The sequence below is a fragment of the Sciurus vulgaris genome (genome assembly GCF_902686455.1).
Source record: "Sciurus vulgaris genome assembly, chromosome: 12".
NCBI lineage: Eukaryota > Metazoa > Chordata > Mammalia > Rodentia > Sciuridae > Sciurus > Sciurus vulgaris.
Window position 1 is genome coordinate 19,000,906 of NC_136473.1, and position 21,787 is coordinate 19,022,692.

General features: G+C 44.0%; 1 protein-coding gene across 4 annotated transcripts in view; it reads left to right on the forward strand.

Annotated features, from left to right (window-relative positions):
- CAMK1D (calcium/calmodulin dependent protein kinase ID) overlaps positions 1-21,787 on the forward strand; it is a 386,022-nt gene that overhangs the window by 51,716 nt on the left and 312,519 nt on the right. The window lies entirely within an intron of this gene.

A 21,787-nucleotide genomic window follows, 5' to 3' on the forward strand; every position in this document is an offset into this window, starting at 1 on the left:
CCCTAGGAAAGTGAATTGATAGATTTTTGGTTGTATCACAAATCAAAAAGGAGGACTCATGCCTCATGATAAGGTAATGACAACAGTAGTAGTTCTCTCTTAGCTAAATGACATACATTCAATGTCCTGAACAGAGCAAAGGCAATTCTAGATGGTCTAGCCTGAGCTTGTTAAGCCTCAGTTTTATCTTGAAAGATGTTCTTCACTCTGTCCTTTTTATTGATGATTTTTGGCCAATCTCTGCAGGTTTTTTTCAGGGTTCTTGTTCTTCTTGAATTTGGATAATTGCTGGAGATGGCAGGTGTGACAGTTCTTTGTGCTGGCCTCTGTGTGTCTGTGCATTTCAGGAATGTGCCTAGTGAGCCTATACCCCCAGCTTCACAGATCCCAGCTTCCATGGCGGACTTTACTTATTAGGCTGTGAACTCATCCCTTCAGCTCCCCTTATGTCACCTCTCTGAGTGTCCACTCACAGGGTGTTTGAGCCAATCTTGATATCAAGTGATCCTCCTTAGGACAAGATGGCCCTGGCTAGCCTGTAGTGTCTTTTTAATGTATGTATTTATGTATGTATGTACGTATGTATGTATGTACTGGGGATTGAATGAACCCAGGGTTGGTTAACAACTGAGCCACACCCTCAACCCTTTTTAAATATTTTATCTAGAGACAGGGTCTCACTGAGTTGCTCAGGGCCATGCTAAATTGCTGAGGCTGGCTTTGAACTCATCATCCTCCTTCCTCAGCCTCCTGAGCCGCTGGGATTATGGGCATGTGCCACTGTGCTTGGCTCTTTTATATTTTTTATTTTAGCTTGTTTGTTTTTCAGTGCTGGGGATTGAACCCAGGGCCTCGTGCATGCTAAGCACACTCTCTCCTGGCACACAGCAGGCCAGCACATAGCCTTCCGTGTCTTGCTTTCTTATTCCATGGGCATATCTGAGCATTGGTGAAATGCGAGGACCTAAACTCAGAAGTTTCTGGCTTTGGTTTAAAAGGAATTTAGACTTCACCTTGGAGCATCTGACTGTGCCTATGCGGTGTGCATTCATGATGTGATCCCATCTCCTGCAGCCTTGTGTCTGTACAGGTGCCTGCAGCAGGGCCAGCGATCGGAATCTAGTATAGGTAGTTCACAGACAGAGGTGGGAGATGGCAGGAGTCCCTGTGAGCACCTTAATGAGATACCACTGTGTTGACCTGCTGTGGGGTTTTCAGTTGAAATATGTTGGGAATGCATTTAAATTTAAATTTAAACAGTGATGTTCTACCTGCCCATGTTGTTGATAATAGTTACAGAAATAGGAATCAAAATAACGACTCTAAAAGAGAGTACAGGGGGCTGGGGAGATAGCTCAGTTGGTAGAGGGCTTGCCTTGTAAGCACAAGGCCCTGGGTTCGATCCCCAGCTCCCTCCCCCACCCAAAAAAAAAAAAAAAAAAAAAAAGGAGAGTACAGGACATTGTTGATGTCTTTTGATCAGTCTTGCTTGGAGTTTGAATGTGTCACTGTGGACAGGTGTCTCAGGTGAGAATTGGTTAGAGAAACAGAGGAGAAGACTGAAGACCAGGGCTCTGACCACACCGATGTCCTGCTTTCCACCTCCTGGTGGCAAAGGAGCTTTGCTTTTGTCACAGTGCTCATCTCTTGGTGTTGCCTGGGACCCCACCTGCAGTGTGAGCTGGTGGCTTTGGTGGCTGTGGGTGGGGTAAGCAGAGGGGAAGCCAGCAACTGCCTGCTTTCCCCAGTCAGCTCCCGCATGCACATGACACCTCCTTACAGACACTGAAGAGAGAAGAGTGGATCCATTGCCTATGAGGAATGAAGCCAACTGTGAGTTGTAGCAGATGCCTGTGGTGGATCTAACAAAAACAGGCTGTGGTGAAACGGGGGTGTTTGGCACTGAATTTTCCAGCCACCTCCCCCTCCTGTTCTCCTCGATGCCTCCCTTGCTCGTCCATGTTTGGTCCTCCTGTGTTCTTTCCGTCCCTGGAAAGAGTTTATGAATGTGTTCCAACTCCCCATTTCTATACCTGCCTCATGATGGAGCTGAGATTCTCTCCTTGCCCGCTCTGGGGCAGTTCTGGGAGCCTGAGTGTGGATCTGAGCAAAATGGAGCATTCTATAGAAATGAGGCCTCTCTCCCTCTCCTGACTGGTGTGCCTGCTGTAGGATGATGGTGTTGATGGTGATGATGGTGATGAAGAAGGAGATGGTGGTAGTGATGAGATGGGATGATGATGGTGATGATGAAGGTGGTGATGACGATGGTGGTGGTGAAGATGATGGTGGTGTTGATGGTGATGTTGATGGTGATAATGGTGGTGATGGTGGTGATGATGGTGGTGATCATGGTGATGAAGAAGAAGAAGATGGTGGTGGTGAAGATTATGGTGGTGTTGATGGTGATAATGGTGGTGATGGTGGTGATGATGGTGGTGATGGTGGTGATGATGGTGGTGATGATGGTGGTGATCATGGTGATGAAGAAGAAGTTGGTGGTGGTAATGGGGATGATGATGGTGATGATGAAGATGATGATGGTGAGAGGATGGTGGTGGTGGTGATGGTCATGGGGATGAAGAAGGTGGTGGTGGTGATGGGGATGATGATGGTGATGATGGTGATGAAGAAGATGGTGGTGGTGGTGATGGTCATGGGGATGAAGAAGATGGTGATGGTGATGATGATGGTGGTGGTAGTGGTGATGGTGATGGTGTTGTTGAGCGCCGTGTAGATGGACACAGAAATGTGTGTTTGAGGAAAAGGGTACTGGTCATTTGCTTGTGTTTGTGCATCTTAATTTGTCACATAGTTCTGACTTAAATATTCTGTCCCACTGTTGTAACCATATATTTTGGGATAAAACTTTGTCATCTTTTATTTGGGAAAACACATTAACTATATTTTCACAGAGTCAGGTTCTTTTGTACTTCTGAATTCTGAAATCGTATGCTTTGTGGCCAGTGTTGTTTCAAATTCATCCCACACTGAAATCATCTGGAAGACCTGATAAACCATAAATTACTAAGCTTTAGCCCAGAGTTGTCATGGCTGGAGGATTTGTAGTTCTAACAAGGTCCCAGGTGATACTGCTGCTGCTGGACCAAGGCCCACACTTTGAGAATCCTTGCTTTACACCACATTTGCTCAGTGCTGGCCCATGACAACATTTTCACCAGCCTGTAATAAAATGGAAAAAAAAAAAAAAAAAGCGCTAGGGTTTTCAGAAATCCAAATGTATTAAATGGAAGGGATTGTTCTTTTTTTTCCCCCTGATGTTGTATCTTTCTGATTTTCTGATGATAAGATACCCTTTTTTCATGAAATGATGAAGATAATACTCTAGTATGATGGACTGACCTTACTTTAAAAATTAAGGGTTGGCAACTCTAATCCAGTTCCCTGATTTTTTGGGAAAGTATCATAGTTCTCTGAAATCTTAATGTATAAGAACTATAATCTAACAAATGAATTGCTTAGTTCTGTAACTTTTAAATTTTCTCATACTTTAAGCATGAGATAGAGAGACTGGAGGAGGTGGGCAAGGAGGGACACATTTGTTAGGTCGACTCAGTCTTAGCTGGTTTATTTCCTGATGACAGTTGTGGTGAGCTTTATATTTTGCAAAAACCCTGTGTCTTCCAGTGAACTCACAGTATGAATAACACAGCAGGCTGTGTGCAGTGGGCATATTCATTATGATGTGTTTTATCTTTGAAATCACCTTTCTCCTCTGTGGTTGAAGAAATAACTGGGGAGAGTGGTTGACCACAAGACTCCTGGCTGGACTTTTTGATCAGATGCATTATTGTTTATGTCTCATTATCTTATATTCAATGGGAGACATATGTTTTGTACAATTATTTTGCATTTTTCAAACTTTTTGCAATTTTCTCAAGCCTTGCTAATTTAAATAAATTTAACATTAATGCCAACTTATAGGTACCTCTCTGCAAGTTTTCTGATGAGCTTTCATTGTTTTGGAATAATTTAGGCAGAAAATATATCAAGGACTCCCCATTAACTTGACTTTGGACAGTTTCCTTGGAAAACCCTCCTAGTCTTGGTGTCATAGGCTTTTGCCATGATAAGTTGGGTGATTGATGGATTTAATACTCCATTTGACTTTGCCTGTGTAGACAAGAGTTTTTAGGTTCTCAGATCTTCTTTGATGGCCAAATTCAGTTGAAATTAAAGAAATAAATTATAGAGTCAATTTCTCTTCTGTACTCAAAAGGTTCTGTTTAACAACATTCACTTGGAATTTCAACAGAAAAAGACCTAGTTAACCCTCTTCTCTTTAATATTTTCTTATAAATCTGTCTTGTTTCTCAATTCGATTCTGTTACCTTTCCCATTTTTATAGATTCCACACCCCCCTTTTTTTGTCATGCTGGGAATCAAACCCAGAGCCTCACACATGCTAGGCAAGAGCTCTACCACTGAGCTCCACGCCAAGCCCCTAGACCTCCCGCCCCTATTTTTACATGTCCCGTTATTACAGTGAGGACCACTGTTATAGCTTGGATTTCAAATGTGTCCCAAAGGCCCCTATGCTAAAGACTTAGTTGCCAGTTTGACCATGTTGATAGGTGGTGGAAACTTCAAGAAGTAGGGCTTAATGGAAGGTCTTCTGATCATTGAGGGCTTACGCTTCCTCTTCCTCCTTTTCGTTTTCTGGCAATGAGGTAAATAGTTTGGTCTGCCATTTGCTCCCTACCATGATGTGCTGTTTTGCCATAGACCCAGAAACTTTTGTGCCAACCAACCATGGACTGATACTGCTGAAGCTATGAGCCAAAATAAACCTTTTATCTTTGTAAGTTGATTATCTTGGGTATTTGTTATAGTAACAGAAAGCTGACTAAGACGATCACTTTTCTTAGCCGATTAATTTCCTCTTTCTTGAAGATTGGTGCTGCAGTCTTCCAATGCTTTTCTGGTCTATTAATATTACTTGAAATGTGTGTGATTTTTCTTTCCAAAACCAAAGTTACTTAGTATATCACTTAGCCATTTCCTTTAGTATCTCGAAGTATGTGTTGGTGATGATATTTATATCTGTATTTACATTTTCTAAGAATTATTTCTTCCATATGTTATATGTCCACGACTGTTTTTCAATGTCTTACTTACATTTTGCATCATTTTTCTAAAGTTAGTGCTAAGAAATCATCCTTATTTGAAGCAGGTTGAAATCATGGTTATTTTGTTGTTGTTGTCGTTATTTTTAAAAAGGTAAGCATTTAACTGTGAGGCAGAAATAAATATATAATGGTGGGTATTCTTGTGCTAATATGTGCAATATAGCAGAATAAAAGACTATTTATGATTTGTTTAAATATTTTTTGTGTTTTCTTAGTGTCCACATCATTTTCCCTTAGGAAATACAGGGAAAGTCCCTGTAAAAGGGATGGTCCCTTTTACAAAATCAGTATTAACAATATTCATGGAGTAGTCTCTGGAAATGTCAACGCAGATGGAAACGTTCAGTTTGGATTTAACTTTTTGTGGAATTATTCATGTAATGCCATTTGCGTTTGCTGAGATTTTGTATTATTAATAGAATAGACAAATCAGCATTTTGTCAGCATGTAAAACTTTGCTTGTTTTCCTGTCTTGATTGCTGGTTGCACATAAAATTCAGAGAAGGAAAAAGAGTGTAGCTCAGAGAGGAAGGAGGGGTAGGGTGACGCAAGATTCTCCACCCTGTTCCTACTCTCCAGCTCTCTGTCAGGAGGCCTTCCTCTATAAGCCACCGAATGGGGCCTGATGATATTAATATAATGCACTGCGAGTTGACGTGGACTAATTCCACATGTGGTGCATTGGGAAAGCCAGTGGAGGGGGAAGGCTGCATGTGCAGCGTGGAATTGCTGACGACAGTGATCTTACTGGGCTCCGATTGGTACTTGGCAGTGGTGAGAACTTGAACCTTTTGCCACACTCCGTTATGGTTTTTCCAGAGTGAGGGCAGTTCTGTTTGGCGGGTGGGTTCGGCTGCCCTTGCAGCTTTACTCCTTTGCTTTTCTTATTAGTTGGGCAGACCTGCTCTGGGGCCTTTCTGTCACTCTCAGCTCTCCTGGGATGTTCTGCCAGAAGCGAGCCTCCTCCCGGGTGTGTCTCAGTGCTTCTTTGGTGGACTCCCTAAAAGTCTTCCAATGCTGGAGCTGCCGTAGACCGTTGAAGCCTGTGGACTTTGTGTTAATGTTGTTGGGCCTCCAGAGTCACGCTGCTTGGGTCTGAGTCCTTGTGTAGTTAGGGAACATTGAAAAATTCCTTAAGCTCTTGAAGCCTTGTTCCTCAAGCTGTCAAAAGGAATAGTAACAGAGCTTGTCTCATAGAGCAGTCCATGGAAAGGCCTTAAGTTTTCAAAAAGTGTCAGCTATTATTATTATTGCCTCAACACAGAGGGATGGAGCATAGACCTCCTGAATTTCCTTCTGTTTTCTCTCTCTCTTTCTCTCCCGCTCTCTGTAAGAGATACTGTGTGTACTGTAGGGGATATTTGAACAGAGTTACAATGTCATGTCTTTGAAGAGAGCCAGGAATTTGGGGGTACCATGGTGCCAGAGAAAACAGGTTCTAGAGAAAGAAAACAGAGGCGGGATCCCTTACGGAGCAGGAGGAGCCGCAAGTTGTTTAGGATGGTGTTCATCCAGAGGGATTACTCATGGCTGTACAGAGGACAGCCTCTGGGGCCCAGGCTGGGGTGGGGAAGCAGGCCTTGCTGGGGGCTGTTGGCCTGGGGTCCAGAGTTCAGCCTCAGTGAATTCCAAGCCTCCTGGCATTTCCTCTGCCTCCCGGGTGCTTCAGAAATGAGGCCTGGATAGGCCCACAGCTGGCTGGCCCTGTGAGTGAGTGAGCGAGGAACACAGGGGGTCCCCCAAGGTAGTGGCCACATGCTAATGTGGAAATGTAATGGGCAATTTTCTTTCAAAGAAGGTCTCAACTGCCATCTGGACTTTCCAAGCCAACTGACATATCAGGAATTGAGCAAAACTGAACAAGCATCCCTAGGGTGCTGGAGCTAAATAAATTGCTTGTTGTACGAAGTAATATTTAGACCAGTTCTTGCCTGCAGGGAACTCTTAGCCCAGGAGGCCAGACGGGGCAGGTGACATGTCATCAAGAGAAACATATGACTGGATCCGGTAATAAGGACAGAAGGATGGCCAGCTGTTGACAGGTGGAGACGTAGGTGGGCCTGTTTTATTACCAGAGAAAGACCTGTGTTCCTGCTGACTCCTCCTAAATGATTATTGTTCTCGCTGGGCAAATGGCATTTAATTAAGTTGGTAACATAGACTACCATATTTTCATATCTGTTTTTTTTCCCCCAAATTGAACATGAATTATATAGTTGTTTGCAAATATAGTTTTTAATGACATCTTAATACTTCATTGTCTGGTTGTGCCTTCATTGTTGATTCATTCTCTTGTCCAACATTTGACTTATTTCCCTTTATTCTCTTGATGATCTTGATAATTTTCTTGTGATAGATTCTGAGAAAGAAAAACTAAGAAGATAAGCATAAGTCCTAAGGGCTTTTTTATGGTGGCATGATTGGCTCTCCAAAAGGTGTTGATTACATGTCTGCTGGTAGCATGTGAACATGTCCATCTCTTCCCTTGTCAGTGATTAGTGCGCAGTGTTTTTCCTAACATGATAGTACAAAATGAAACCTTTTCAAGTTATTGAAACTAGTCCAAAGAGTAACTAGACATCACTTGATTGAGCACCAAGTTATTGCATTTGTTCAGGAACTTTAGACCCCCACGTGGAGAACAACATGCTGTACCTGCCGACTAATGTCCCACAGGGTGATTGGGGGTGATAGACTTCAGCTGAGGGTACAGTCTGGCTGAAGGATTGAAGATCATTCCTAACCAAACAGCTGCTCTCTGCTTTTTGTTTGACTTTCCTGATTAAACAAACTCTTTTTTTGACCTAAAATTTAAAAAGGTACCTGAGAGGTCATCCATTTGTAACTTCATCATCTCAAATGACTGGCAATCATCCTGTCGTGAAAAACCCTGGGGACAGGAACTTTTATGAGCTTTAATGATTTTACCACCTATTTTCTGTAAAACTTAACAAGCATGATCTCATAAATCCCCGTCTCTACTTCCTGCCATTTCCTTTGTTTGTTTTTTTAATAAGTAAAAGACAAAATTGAGAAAACTAATCCCAGTGAGGTGAGGTTGGTGGCCTGAGGTCACTTATTAGAAGGTTTGAGAACAGAACTGGGTTATCCCAACACCTACAGCTCTGGACAGTCACATTTTCCAATGTTGGGTGGCAACATTTTCCAAGTTAATGTAAAAGATGGGAAAATCCACTAGATAACCAGGGCCAAGTCCTGTTTCCTGACTTTCCACAGCCTTTACTGACAACACGCAGGGCGTACATTAGCAGTGAGTCAGAACCATGGTTTTCCTAGTGCGTGAAACTCTGCAAAAACAGCTAACTTCCCATTGGGCTTCAGTGGATTCTGAATGAAGCCAGAAAGTGATTCAGTCTTAGATCAAAAGAGAAAACACACACACACCAAAAAGCAAAAATAGAGTTCCTATTATTTCTTAGTTACAGAAAATACTGAGATTGGAAAAACTGAATTTTCTGCTTCTTTGAAATTTCATTGTATATTTTGAATTTTCTAAGGTTTTCTTTTATGAGCAAATAGTGGCCACCACCGTTGTTTCACTAGGAGCATGACTCTTGCTGGGTCCCACTTTCATAGTGACTTCAGTAACTAAATTGAGTTTTAAGGAATTTTTTAAGAAGGTAACTAAGAATTGGTTAGATTACCTTTTTTTCCCCTCCAGTTTTTGTGAAAAATCACATCTATGGAACTTAAACACATGGCATTCTAGTGACAGAGAGTGGAAACGTGACATGACTGTCCTTTTCCTTTTGCACCTTGATCACCCACTTTAGATGAATGAACATTATATAATATTATTTCATGATTTACAACAACTTGTTCTCCTAACTCTAGTAAGGCATTGTTGGCAGTGGATTTTCTGGATTAGTTAATCTTGAGGTAGTAAGGTCTACTAATTTAATAAACCTTTGGTTTGGGACTTTGCGTTGGAAACTGTAGCCAAATATATTCTTTTTTTCAGAGTGGTTTCGAAAAATGCAACATCCTAGACAATTTGGATTTTCCAGTTAGTCCTACCAGTCTTTGTCTTAAGAAGGGCTGTGGGAATCTGAGAAGATAGAACGTCTCAGGAGAAAACCAAGTGCATTACAGCATCACAATTATGGCAAAAGCCAAGTTACTAACCTACCTGAGAATGAGTCCACTTTTTTCTTACAAAGTATCAGATGTCTATTTTTGCATTCTCAGAGGGTTCTCATCCTTCCTGAGGGCTCACACTGGTATCTGGGACAACTGAGGAGTCCAGCACTCCCGCCATTGGATGAGGAGGGAGTGGCTGGTGCAGCTGGGCCCCCACTGTGTTGCTGTGGTATATGTTCCATGAGCTTGCTCTCACCTCCTTATGATAGGGATTTTCCAGAGAAGTCCCTTTTGCTGGATTGAATGGCTCACTGAGGCCATATTTAATAATCCTGCACCTCTTGATTTCCAAGTGAGCCCACCTCCAGAATTCGTAAAGAAGTCTAAGACCAGGCAGGTATGCTTTGGGTGGCTGGGCATGATCTCCTTCCCACATTCACTTCCCAGGGTGGAAAGAACTTTCTCCCAAGCTTGAATCAGTCTGTGCTTGCTCTGAGAGCTTTAGAGAGAGGAGGCAAATCCTATTAATAAACTGTCTAGCTATGCAACTAATACTGAGGGTCAAAGTTTGTGGGCAGAACAGGTCCAGCATGCTTTTCATGAATGAATGGGGCATAAAACCCAGGTATAGCCAGCATGGAACTAAGTATGACCAGTGCCACCAACCACAGCCACCTGTCTCAGTCTAACTTCCTGACTTGTTTCACTATCCCCTCATAATGCCAGGCCATTTGACCTGAACAAAAAAAATTTTTTTAACTTTTTGGGGCTGGGGATTGAACCCAGGGCCTCATGTATGCTGAGTAGATGCGGTACTGCCGAGTTATGACCCCAGGATCCTGGACTTTTTATTTATTTTTTTTCTGACTATTCTAACTGGACTCTTTTTGATAGCCCACAGTCATACCCTGGTGATTTTCTCTTATTCCTGAAGTATTCAGGAACAGTTTTTCATTGCTATGTGATAGTTAGTTATACTCTTTGAAACTCTTTAGTTCAGTTGCCAACAGGTGCTGGGGCCTGCATGTAAGTCTGTTGGTGATGAATCTCAGTCAGGATTTTGTGTATAACAGGAGGATAGAGAATGGAATCTGACCTTTCTTCAGTTATTCTTGATTTTCAGCATGTGTTGATAATAGGGTAATTACATAGGATTGAAAAATAACTTAGTAGCTCTGATTGAGGATGCCCACGTCCATGGGCATTACCACATAATAACAGGTATGATGAAGGTTTGCAATTCTCTATTGTAAATAACTGGTGGATTTCAAGTTGTAGCAGGCCACTGGAATACCCAAGAAAAATGGAGGAGAAGCTTAGAACTCCCCACCTCCCTTGCCCTACAAAGACCTTACAGATAAACAGAAAATAGTATTCTGGTATGGAAATATTTTATCAGTCTGAGCTCTCTTGAGGAAATATGTGGGTAGTGCAATGGGTTTCAGTTGTGAAAATGGACACAATATTCTGTATTTATTTTGAGAGCAGTTGCACATGTACATAGAGCTCATGTTTATATCTAGAAAGTACAGGATTTTGGGTAGTGCTATTTTTATGGTATGAAATAAAGGAGGAAAGAAGAATGTCTATGCTGCTTATCTGTACTTCTAGAACTTGAGGGTTTTCCTCTTGCACTATCCATGGATCTAATCTAATAGCATACATGCCACTTAACCATATCATAAGGAAGGGTTCTTTAAATTCTGCCCTGCAACAAATAAATTCTGTTGCCTCTGATCAGGCTGTGAGTTGTGGATGAGAATCCAGAATATCTCAGCCTCTCTGTTTGTCTTGAAGTGTCAGTGGTGGAATGTCTTCCTCTATCCAATCAGATGGCAGTCAGCAGGACGTGATAGCTTGCATGTCTCAGGTTTGGATTTAAGGAATATTTCCCTCCAGGGTTGCTCAGACAGCCAAGAATGCGTTAGCCTGACTAATTTGGTTATTTTAAGGCTTGGTTTCTGTGGTGCCAGAATCAAGAAGAAGACCCCGGATGATGGATATTTGAAATTAGAAAAGCTGTTTGCAAGAGCCCAGATTATTCAGCACCTTCCCTGGCAGCATCCTGATCTGTCTTGTCCAGTGCCTCCTAGTCCCGTTGGGTTACACCCTTCAAGACCAAATATCTTGCCCTCTTTGCTTCTTTACCTGCTGACTCTGCACTCAGCTGCAGCCTGTATCCCTAGTCCTCTATGGGGCCACCACCCCCACCCTTGGGAGCACTTTGTGATCCTACGTGGGGATAGTTCCCATGCTCCATTTCCAGCCCCCGTCTCCTTCCTGAGCTGTAGTGCCTCTGCCCAGCTGCTCCCTGGACATCTAGGTTTCAACACGTCTCAGAGTGAGCCCTTCACCACCGTTGTCCTGTCCTCCCTAGACATGCCTCCCATCAAGTCCTGCATGGCCCTGGCATTTTCCTCTGGTGCCCAAGGCCAACAGCCAGTTAATAACCTTTGCTTCTTCCTCAACCTCGGGTCTTTTCTCTCTTTTCCCATCACTAAGTCTGACTAGTGCTACTTCTTCAATTTCCATTTAAATCTCTTGAACTTGTCGGTTGACAGCCCCCTCCCTGCGCATGCTCTCACGCAGGCAGCCTGGACCATCGCCTCCTGGAATTTTTCCAGCAGCATCTGGGCTGCTCTTGTCCTTTCCATTGCTGGCCTCTCTCTCGTCTGTTTTTCCTGATGTGCCCAAAGAGATTTTTACAAAAGCACACACGGATGCTGTTACTCCTTGGCTTATTAGACTCCACTGGGAACTTCTCATTTTCCACCAAGTTCCAACTGCCTTCTGTGTCATCCAGTAGAGTGACCATATATTGGGTTCTGTTTTCCCAGTATAAACATGTCATTTTGAAACTTGTTCTGGTTTAGGTGACAAACTACAGGTTGAGCATCCTTCATCTGAAAAGCTGCCTTTGGAAATGCTCCAAAATCCAAAACTTTTTGAGTGCAACATGACACTGTGGTGGAAAATTCCATATTTGAATTCATGTGACAGGTCACAGCCAAAACAAAAGTGCATTAAAAATATTGCATAAAATTACCATCAGGTGATGAGCATAAGTTGTATAGGACACACAAATGAATTTCTCATTTCCGCTTGGGTCCCATCCCCAATATACCTTGTTATGTATGTGTAAATATTCCAAATTCTGAAAAAAAAAATCCCCAAATTTGAAGCATTTCTGGTCCCAGCCATTTCTGATAAGGGATACTCAACCTGTGTGTGGTTTCCCTACTTACAAGGCCTTTCATGATGGGTCACCACACCCCCAACCTTTACCTCAGTCACATGGGGTGGCTACGATCATTCTGTCTCTTTTGCCTCCCTACATCTGTGGGTCCCTCTTCCAGCGTGATGCTCCGTCTCCTCTCTCTGGCTGGCTCTTGTGCATCCTTGGTGTCTATTCACCCAGGATACCTTCTGCACCTCTCCTCAGCACTACATAAGGGACTGCCTTCTCCCATGCTCCCCAGCATCTGGACTTGCCTCTGTGCACCATGTTTTGCTGTGTATTTTAATTGCTCGTTTATCTCAGAACTCAGTGAGATTCTAATAGGAAGGGCAAAGACTACGTCTTGGTCCCTGCCCTCTGAGGCTAACTCAGTGCCTGGTACATGATAAATGCATAAATGCTTGGTAACTATTTGTTGAACAAATGAATAGATGGGTGAGACAAAAGTAGGATTCCTTCGAGATAGGCAAATTAGACTTATTGGTTACCCCACATACGATGTCAGAAAGACTTTAAAGTTCTGTACTGGGAACATTCCTGAATGCATTGGTGGAAGAACCAAGAATACAGACTAGAAAATTCTCATCCTGCTGTTAAATAATTCAGATCGCTGTGATTGTACTGGCAAACAGCCCATGCTCTGTATATGCCACCTCTTTAACATTAGCTAACTTTAGCTGATCCTGGTATTATTTTACGATTTCCTCTTTAGCACAGTGTTCGCGATAGGCTGTTATTTTGAGCCCTGCTACTATTTCTCTTAATGAGACATCTTTGAGCTATGGTATAGTTAGGCCTGGCATGGAGTCAACCCCTGGTGCCAAGAAGGTGCACCCCCCTGCTCAGGACTCTCTTGTTTAGGCTGCTGTGTTTTTGCTGTAGAGAGTTTGGGGGGATGATTGAGAATCCTTGGGGTTGCAGAGGAACCTGACAAGAAAGGAGGCTTATTCTTTTGGGTCAAATGGAGAGCCTTTGACAGAGGGACTGATTGCAGAAGTGTGGGTGGAGTTAAAGGATCCAGCAATAGCTATTCAGGCACCCAAAGGCTAGAAATGACCTGGGGAGGAGCCCAGTGTGCTCTGGAACTGTGGCAGAAAGTTTGCCCAGAAGGTATCGGTGTGGGGACAGCCATTGCTGGAACCTTGGACTAGAGCACGGACAGAACAGAGAATATACTCCCTCTTTGTTCTCCTGCCCTCTGCTTTTCAGACAGTGTCTCCATTGTTTGACCCTTGAGTGAGAGGACTAGCTTGTCTGGGTGACACCATCTGCAGACTCGACCTTCCAGGACAGGAGGAAGGTGGGAAAGAGATCTGGGAGGGCACCGACAACCAGCACTTTGCTCTGTCTTTCTCTGGCACTCTTGGAGGATAAGATTTCATTTCCTTTCATTTGGGTTTATGCACGTCACTTCTGGAGAAATGTCACAGGGCTGGAAGGAAGGACCTTTAGCTTCACTGAACTTCCTCCTGACCTCAAAGTGCATCTAAGCTGCTCGGAGCACCTAGCTGGCTCTCTTGAGCCTTCTTGCTTAGTCTATCTGTGAATGCGATGGAGACAAGAAACTTTTGTTAAAGACTCAACAGTTCTTTGTCACTGAAGTTTCTTTTCTATCCCACTTTTAGCATTCTGCCTGTCGTTCCTCAGAGGTACCCCTCTCTCTCTTCCTCCACGCTCCTCCCATGCTCGTCTGAGGCATTCTCTTTTCTTTCCGGGTGATATGGTAGTTTTCCCAGGGCCTTTCCTCCTTTCATTGTGTCCCTCTTTTTTTTTTTTTTTTTTTTTTTGCGGTGCTGGGGATCGAACGACTGAGCTATCTCCCCAGCCCCATTGTGCCCCTCTTTAATTGAGCTTTTTCATGGGCGCCATTTGGAATCCTGGGAAAACACCATTTGGATCATGATACTCTGTCCTGTGTCACAGCTTCCACTGGGGTCCCACTGTGTTCCGAATTCAATCTGGCTTCCTTACTGCTGTGGACTGAATGCTGGTACCTGCCAGAGTCTGAATGCTGAACCGCTGTCCCCTGTGGGGAAGGTGGTGGTAGAAGGCGGGGCTTTGGGGAGGGCCTTTGAATATAATTAGCACCCTCCTAAAAGACACCCCAGAGAGCTCCCTTCCCCTTTTCCTGCCAAGTGAGGACACAGAAAGAAGGTGACCATGCTGGCAGCTTCAGCTTGGGCTTCCGGCTTCCAGAACCATGAGCAGTTTGATTATTACGCAGTCTATGGTACCTTGTTCTAGTGACCTGAACAGACTTGAGAGGTCAAATGTGTGAGGCCTTGCCCCTCTCCAGACCACTGTCATCCCTGGCAACTGTGCCTCCTTCACCACGCCCTTCAGCCACCTTGGCTTCTCTCAGTTGAGTTCTTCCAGTGCCCAAGCCCCCTCCCATCTTGACCTGTACACTCTCTTTCCTCTTTGCTGATGCCGCCTGCCGCCATCTTTCTCTCTTTACCTTGGTGGCTGCTTCTCATACTCCAGCCCTCAATGTGACCATCACCTCCTCAGAGCATTCTTTCCTGACCACAGACTGTCAGAATGTCCCCTTCCCCACCCTGTCCTCCCTCTCCTAACATCCCCTGACCTTGCATGTCTGCCTGGTCCTCCTGTTGTGCCCAGCACCCAGCACTTGGCCTGTAAAAGATGACCCAGGGTTTCAGATTTGAGGAAGGTGAACCTGACACCATGCAGGAGCATTTGGAAGACAGGCAGAGAGGGTGGCTGTGCCAGGCACCAGTCTACATGTGGTCTCACTTCCGGTATGACCCCGCAGCGTGCATGCATAAATGTGTGCATTAACTTAGTTCCCTCCACTGTCTTGGCATCCCGTGGGCTATGTGGGCTGGGTGAATGCAATTCTGAGAGCAGCACTTTCTGTCACTCCAAAGCCGATGTCACAGATGTTGAGCATAGAGTGGCAGGATGGATGGAGAAAGGGTGATCTGTGGGTACTAAGCTATAGTTAGGTTGGAGCAAGAGGCTCTGGGGTGCGGTTGCACAGTAGAGTGATTATAGATAACAGAAATGTACATGGCCTGAAGCTAGAAAAAGTGTTTGTATGTTTTCTCCATAAAGAAGTGATAAATGTTTGAGGAGGTAGATATGTTGACCCTGATTACACAATGTATACAGGTGTCAAAACATTACGTGGTACCATATTATTATGTACAATTTTTTGGGGGGTTGCGAATCAGAAAATAAATTTAATTAAAAAAAAAGTACAACATCCACCACTCGGTGGTGTGGGTCACCTGCTTCTTTTGTTTTGGATCCCACCCTCTATCCTGTTTGCTTTCTCCCATCCCTCTGCCCCCCACAGACTTCTGACTTCCTTTGCTTTAGTTTCATTACTCCGAATAACGATGAAAGCACACACATGCCCTCCTGCTTCTTGTCATTCTCTCTTGGACGAAAGTCAGTCGCCGGTGTAATGGTAGAAAATCCCCTGTTACTTCTGGTCCTGCTCTTTGGTGGAACCAAGCTAGTGTTGACCTTTGGGCTGTGCATGAAAAGAGGGGTAGCTCAACAAACGATCAATAAGTACCTGAGGCTGCACCATCTGCTCTGCAGGAGAAGGGCAACTCAGGTACTCCCCACTCCTGTTTGTAGGTGGGCTTGTTAGTGCCACGTACTGAGTCCCATGGCCATGTGGCCTTGTTTCTGGTGAACTTGAAGGGCATCGATGTCCTTCCGAATATCTAGAGCTTTCCCTGAATCAGATCAGCCTTTACCCTGAGTTATTTGAATGGATTAAATACCTTTTCCCAGTTCCACCTGTGGGCCACATGCCATAGTCTGAGAGTGGGACAGTGCATCCTTGCTTTTGCAAATGAAGAAACTGAGGCACAAGAGCTGTCCAGGCTGAATCCCTGCATGCCTCCTGGGGATGCAGTTGGAGCCGGGCTCCACGTGCTAAGTGTGGGATGTCGTTGCAAGTCCGGAGCTTTGCAGACTTAGAGCTTTGGTGCATACATGTGATTAGTAGTTTTATGTTTTCTTTCTTTCTTTTTTTTAATAATAAATCAGATTAGCTTGATTTTCTTATTTTTAAAAATTTATGCTTCTTCCATCTTGTTCGTATTGCCTTATTATCATAGTAGAAAAAGGAAAAAAATTAAAACAATGAACCAAAATGTTAGAGGGAATCTTGCAAAAGGTTAATGAAGCACACATCTCCCCTGTACCTAAGCCCCTTGGAGTTTGTTGAGGGGAGAGAAGGAGCCAGATCGTTTGGGCACCTCCCTTATCTAGTGTAAGGTGGCTCTGTTGGTGGAAGGGAGCTGAGCACACAGCTGGGCCTGGGTGAGTTGTCGGCCATGGCCACTCAGCATCTGAGGTGAGAGGTGACAGAGACAAACAGATGACTGGGTGGCAGGGAGAGAGGGACCCCTCCCAAGAGACTCATGTGAACATGTACCCTACAGGGGACAAGAAGGGCTCCCACACTTCTTCCAAAGTCTACTAATATGAGCAGAATCCAGTGTGACCCTCAGGGTGCCTGCTCACCTTGGAGGAGCAGGCTGGGCCAGATGAGGTGCTACCTCCTGCTCCAGGGCCAGCGGCTGGGGACATCTGTCATCTGCTTTATTAAAGCCTCTCTCACTTAGCCTTCTTCGCTCCTTCCCTCAAGGGATTCCCTGGGAAAACTAGAAGTGATGGCGATGGGCCAGCATTTCTATATTACATTTTAAGATTTACAGTCGCCTCACGTCCATGGAGGATTTGAGGCTGTTTTCTGCCGACTCCTGACTGTTTTCTCTGACATCATTTTGCCTCCAACCACGATTTTCTTTTGAGCTACACCTTGGGGTCTGGAGTTAGGTCTTTCTTGGGGAAAGACAACCAAGAAGACTTGACCGCGTCTCCTTGAGCAGAGGTCGCGGTGGTGAACTCTGGTTCTGGTATTGGACATTAGGAAGAAGGATCCTGGAGGAATCTGAGGAATGGTGATTTTCAGTTTGTGCAGGCTCTTGGGAGACAGTGGGCAGTGTTTCTCTGGAAGCCTGGGAGCTCTCATTTGCTTTGGTGCTGGTGACTGGGAGAGGGAAGCCACTTGGCCCACAGGGGTGGGTTGGGACTTGCCTGTGGTGGTGGGTATCCCATGAGGCTGGCCTTCTGAAGTTCTCCTCTGTCAGTTCCACCATGGTTTGTAGGCAACTCTAGATGAGTCCAAGGCTCATTTGTCTGTTGTGTTTGTGTGTCTCTGGCAGATCTGGGGGGAGCTCAGTTTTAAGTTGGAACCTTTTGCTTTCCCTCCAAAGTGGGATGAATGAATGAATGAATGAATGCATGAATGAAGGTTGTCAGATACCAGCACTTGGACTTGCTTGCTCCCTGAAGACTCCCCATTGTCCAGCTTCATGGTTGTTTGTTACTGGTGCTCTGTTCTCATTGGTCTTGTCCACACTTTGGCACCTCTCGAAGTTCAAGATGACAGTCTCAGCAATGGGAGCTGTGCACAGCCAGGGGGAGTCTGGCATAAGGTGCATGGAAGTAGAGGAATGTGAATGTGACATAGAGATTTAATAGGGCCTGCACTAGTTCACTAGTCACAGGAAAGAACCATGGACAGGTGCCCAGATGCATCCTGGGCATAGGAGCAGGTGGTACATGAATTACATGACATAACCAGGGAAAAACCGATAAACCACACCCCAGGTGCTTCAACTCAGCCAACCTCAAAATTACCCTCTTTGCTCAAAATTACCCTCTTTGTGGTTCTTGTGCAGACAAGAGGAGCTTGGAGATCCTCTGATCTCTCAGCTGTGAACCTTACCTGCTGAAGCTACCTTTATGTCCACCATTTTCCTGGAGATTTACTGATTAATCTCATCACTACCAAGTGCCCTTCTGCAGAACATGGAACTCAATCACCAGGGGCTGATATTTTTCCTTCTGTCCTCTTTTCCTGCCCCATGTATGTAATCATTTTCCCTCCTCAGATTTAAAGTTGATTTTTAAGTTTTTTTGCTTTTTCAAATAAAACAGTCAAGATTTTCTTAGAATCCTGTTCTCCCGTATTGCTTGGTTGATTTAGTCAACAAAAGAAAGATAAAATTAGGTCAAGGAAAGCAGAAACTGACAATGCATGGAATTTTGAAGCAGTTCAGAATTTGCCTGTTTGAAAGGAGCCAGGAACATGTTGTTGGTGTCTCTCCTGGATACCTTACCTGTGATTATTTAGAAAGCTGGCTCTTGGTTTTTATTTGCTGCAGGAGGACTTTAGAAAAGAGGGAAACATAAGGCCATAAGTTGAGAACATTTTTGCCGTGACCTACTAATGAACCTGCCAAACAGCCACTTGTTCAAGATGCTGCTTCTCCTCTTAGGGAACCCTTAGTATTCCTTAAGGCCTCAAGTAGTACTGCGTATTTTGGCATAAGTCAACAGATAAAAACATCCTTACTTTTCTATTGCTTTCTTACCTTGAGCAACCAGTCAAGTTTTTTTCTTCCGCATACTAACATAGATTGTTACTTTTCTCAAATTGTGACCAGCCACAGGGTGATAGTATGGAGTATGTGTGGGATTTGGAGTCAGACACATACTTGAATTATCTCTGTCAGGTGGCTCAGCTTTCCTGAATCTCCTCTGCTAAAAGGAATCCTTCAGGGCTTGTGGGTTTCTGATAATGTCTGCAAAGAGTCTGGCATGGAGCCTGGGTCATGGAGGCCCAAGGGATGGCCACTGTTAGAATTATCAGGAGCCAGGAGCAGGGCTGCCTCTAGTCAGACGTAGACTGTGTCCCTGCTTACGTACCTGAGGTCCTTCTTCCTGCTGTCCATGAGCTCTTCTTACTGATCTAGAGTTAGCTGATGGCTCTGGGGTAATGACATCCAGCAGATGACTGTTTGAAAATTCCAGAGATTTAAGGATCTTTATTAGCAAATCTCCATCCATAATTGAAAAGTTTAAAAAGCCTTTGTGGGAATCTCAAACCGATTAAATAGCACTCTAAACTCTGTGTCAATAAATGTGTGCTCTCTGTTCATGGTGATGTCCCCCAAATGCTCAGTGTTAGCCTAGGTACCTTAGTGGCCTTCAGCCTGTGCCAGGTATTCTGAGACTAAAAGGCCACTGAGATCAGTCTAGCAAAGGCCAGCCTGGGTCATGTCACTAACTTCCTGTATGAGGGCTATCTTGTGACAAGGGGACCAGCTCAGAAGGCAAAAGAGGGGAACTGCCCAGGAAGCAGATTGCTGTTTACATTTCGACTTATGTGAGGTTTATGCTCATTGGTGGAGAGAAGGTGACAGTAGAGCTTTTGTGGGGGCCATTGTTCCCCCATGGTGGGAAGAAGATGCCTGGAGTTTCCAATCTCATAAGCCCAGGAGCTATCATTGGCCTGTCTCGTATCCTCCGAGAGAAAGCCTGTCTGCTGGCAGCAGAGCCCAGTGGGGGCATCTGTGTGATGTACTGCCATTAGAACTTGAAATAGCACCCTAGAGACCAGTGGTAGGGTCTCTTTTCAGCATCTAGGGTATTTGTCAGAGCTTCTTGGGTAATTGTAAAAATGAATATTAAGCCCTGTATATTGGTCCCCAAGACCCTTCCCAAGTTTGATGATTTCCCAGCAGGACTCAAAGGCCTCAGCACAGTCACATTCATGGCTGAGATTTGGACAGTGACAGGACACAGAGCAGAATCCGAGCAAAGAAAAGTCTCATGGGTGAAATCCAGAGGAGACCAGATGCCAGCTTCTGAGAATCCTCTCCCAGTGAAGTCACACAGCATGCACTTAGTGCCCCCAGAAAGGACTGCGACAAGACGTGACATGGTGTCTACTGGGGAACCTGGGTAGAAACTCAGCATCCAGTTTTTAATTTTTTAAATTTGTTCTAATTAGTTATACATGACAGTAGAATGCATTTCTGCATTTTGTTAAATCATACATAAATGGAGTATAATTTCTCATTTTTCTTTTTTAATAATAAGGCTTATGTTTTAAAATTTTTTTCTAATTATTGATGGACCTTTATTTTATTCATTTATTTATATGTGGTGCTGAGAATTGAACCTACTGCTTCATACAAGCAAGGCAAGTACTCTGCCACTGAGCCACAACCTCAGCCCTAATTTCTCATTCTTCTGGTTGTACATGATGTAGAATCACACCAATAATGTAGTCATATATGCACATAGGGGAATTATGTCCAATTCATTCTACTGTCCTTCCTACCCCTGAACCCCTGCCCCTTCCTTCATTCCCCTCTACCTAACCTAAAGTAACTCTATTCTTCCCTAGTGATCCCCCAATCCTTATTGTGAATTAGCATCTGCATATCAGAGAAAATATTCTACCTTTAGTTTTTTTGGGTTTGGCTTATTTCGCTTAGCACAATATTCTCCCAACTCCATCCATTTACCAGCAAATGTCATAAATTCATTAATCTCTAGGATATATAAAGAACTCAAAAAACTTAAGCCAAAAAAAAAAAAAAAAAAAACCAAATAACCCAATCAATAAATGGGCTAATACAATCGATCAGCAAATATATGAAAAATGTTCAACATTTCTAACAATTAGGGATATTTAAATCAAAACTACTCTAAGATTTCATCTCACTCCAATCAGAATGACAATTATCAAGAATACAAGCAACAATAAATGTTGGCGAGGATGTGGGAAAAAAGTACACTCATACATTGCTGGTGGGAATGCAAATTGGTGCAACCATTATGGAAAGCTGTGTGGAGATTCCTCAGAATACTTGGAATGGAACCACCATTTGACCCAACTATTCCACTCCTTGGTTTATACTCCAAAGACTTAAAGTCAGCATATTACAGTTTTTGTTTTTTTAATACTTTTTAAGAGCATTTTTAGTGCACAGCAAAATTGAGCAGAAGGTCCAGAAAGTTCCCATATCCCTGCCCTCACTCTCACAGAGCTTACCCACTACCATCCCCCAGCAGAGGGGTACATTTTTTCAGCTGATGTCCTGCATTGACACACTGCCTCCCGGAGTCCACGGTTTACACGAGGCCTCACTCTTGGTGGTGTACTCTATAGGTTTGGACACAAGTACAATGACATGTATTCACCATTATAGTGTCACACAGTATTGTCACTGCCCTAAAGATCCTCTGTGCTCTGCCTGTTTATCCCTACCCCCCAGCCCCTGATGATGCCTGTCTCTATAGTTTTGCCTTTTCCACAGTGTCACCTAGTTGGAATCCTGGATAGGCATTCCAGCTTGGCTTTTTCTCTCAAGGGCTTTATTGAGAGCTGGTCACATTGGCACACTCTACCTGGTAAATGCCCACATTCCAGACTCCCAGAAGGGAAGCAGGT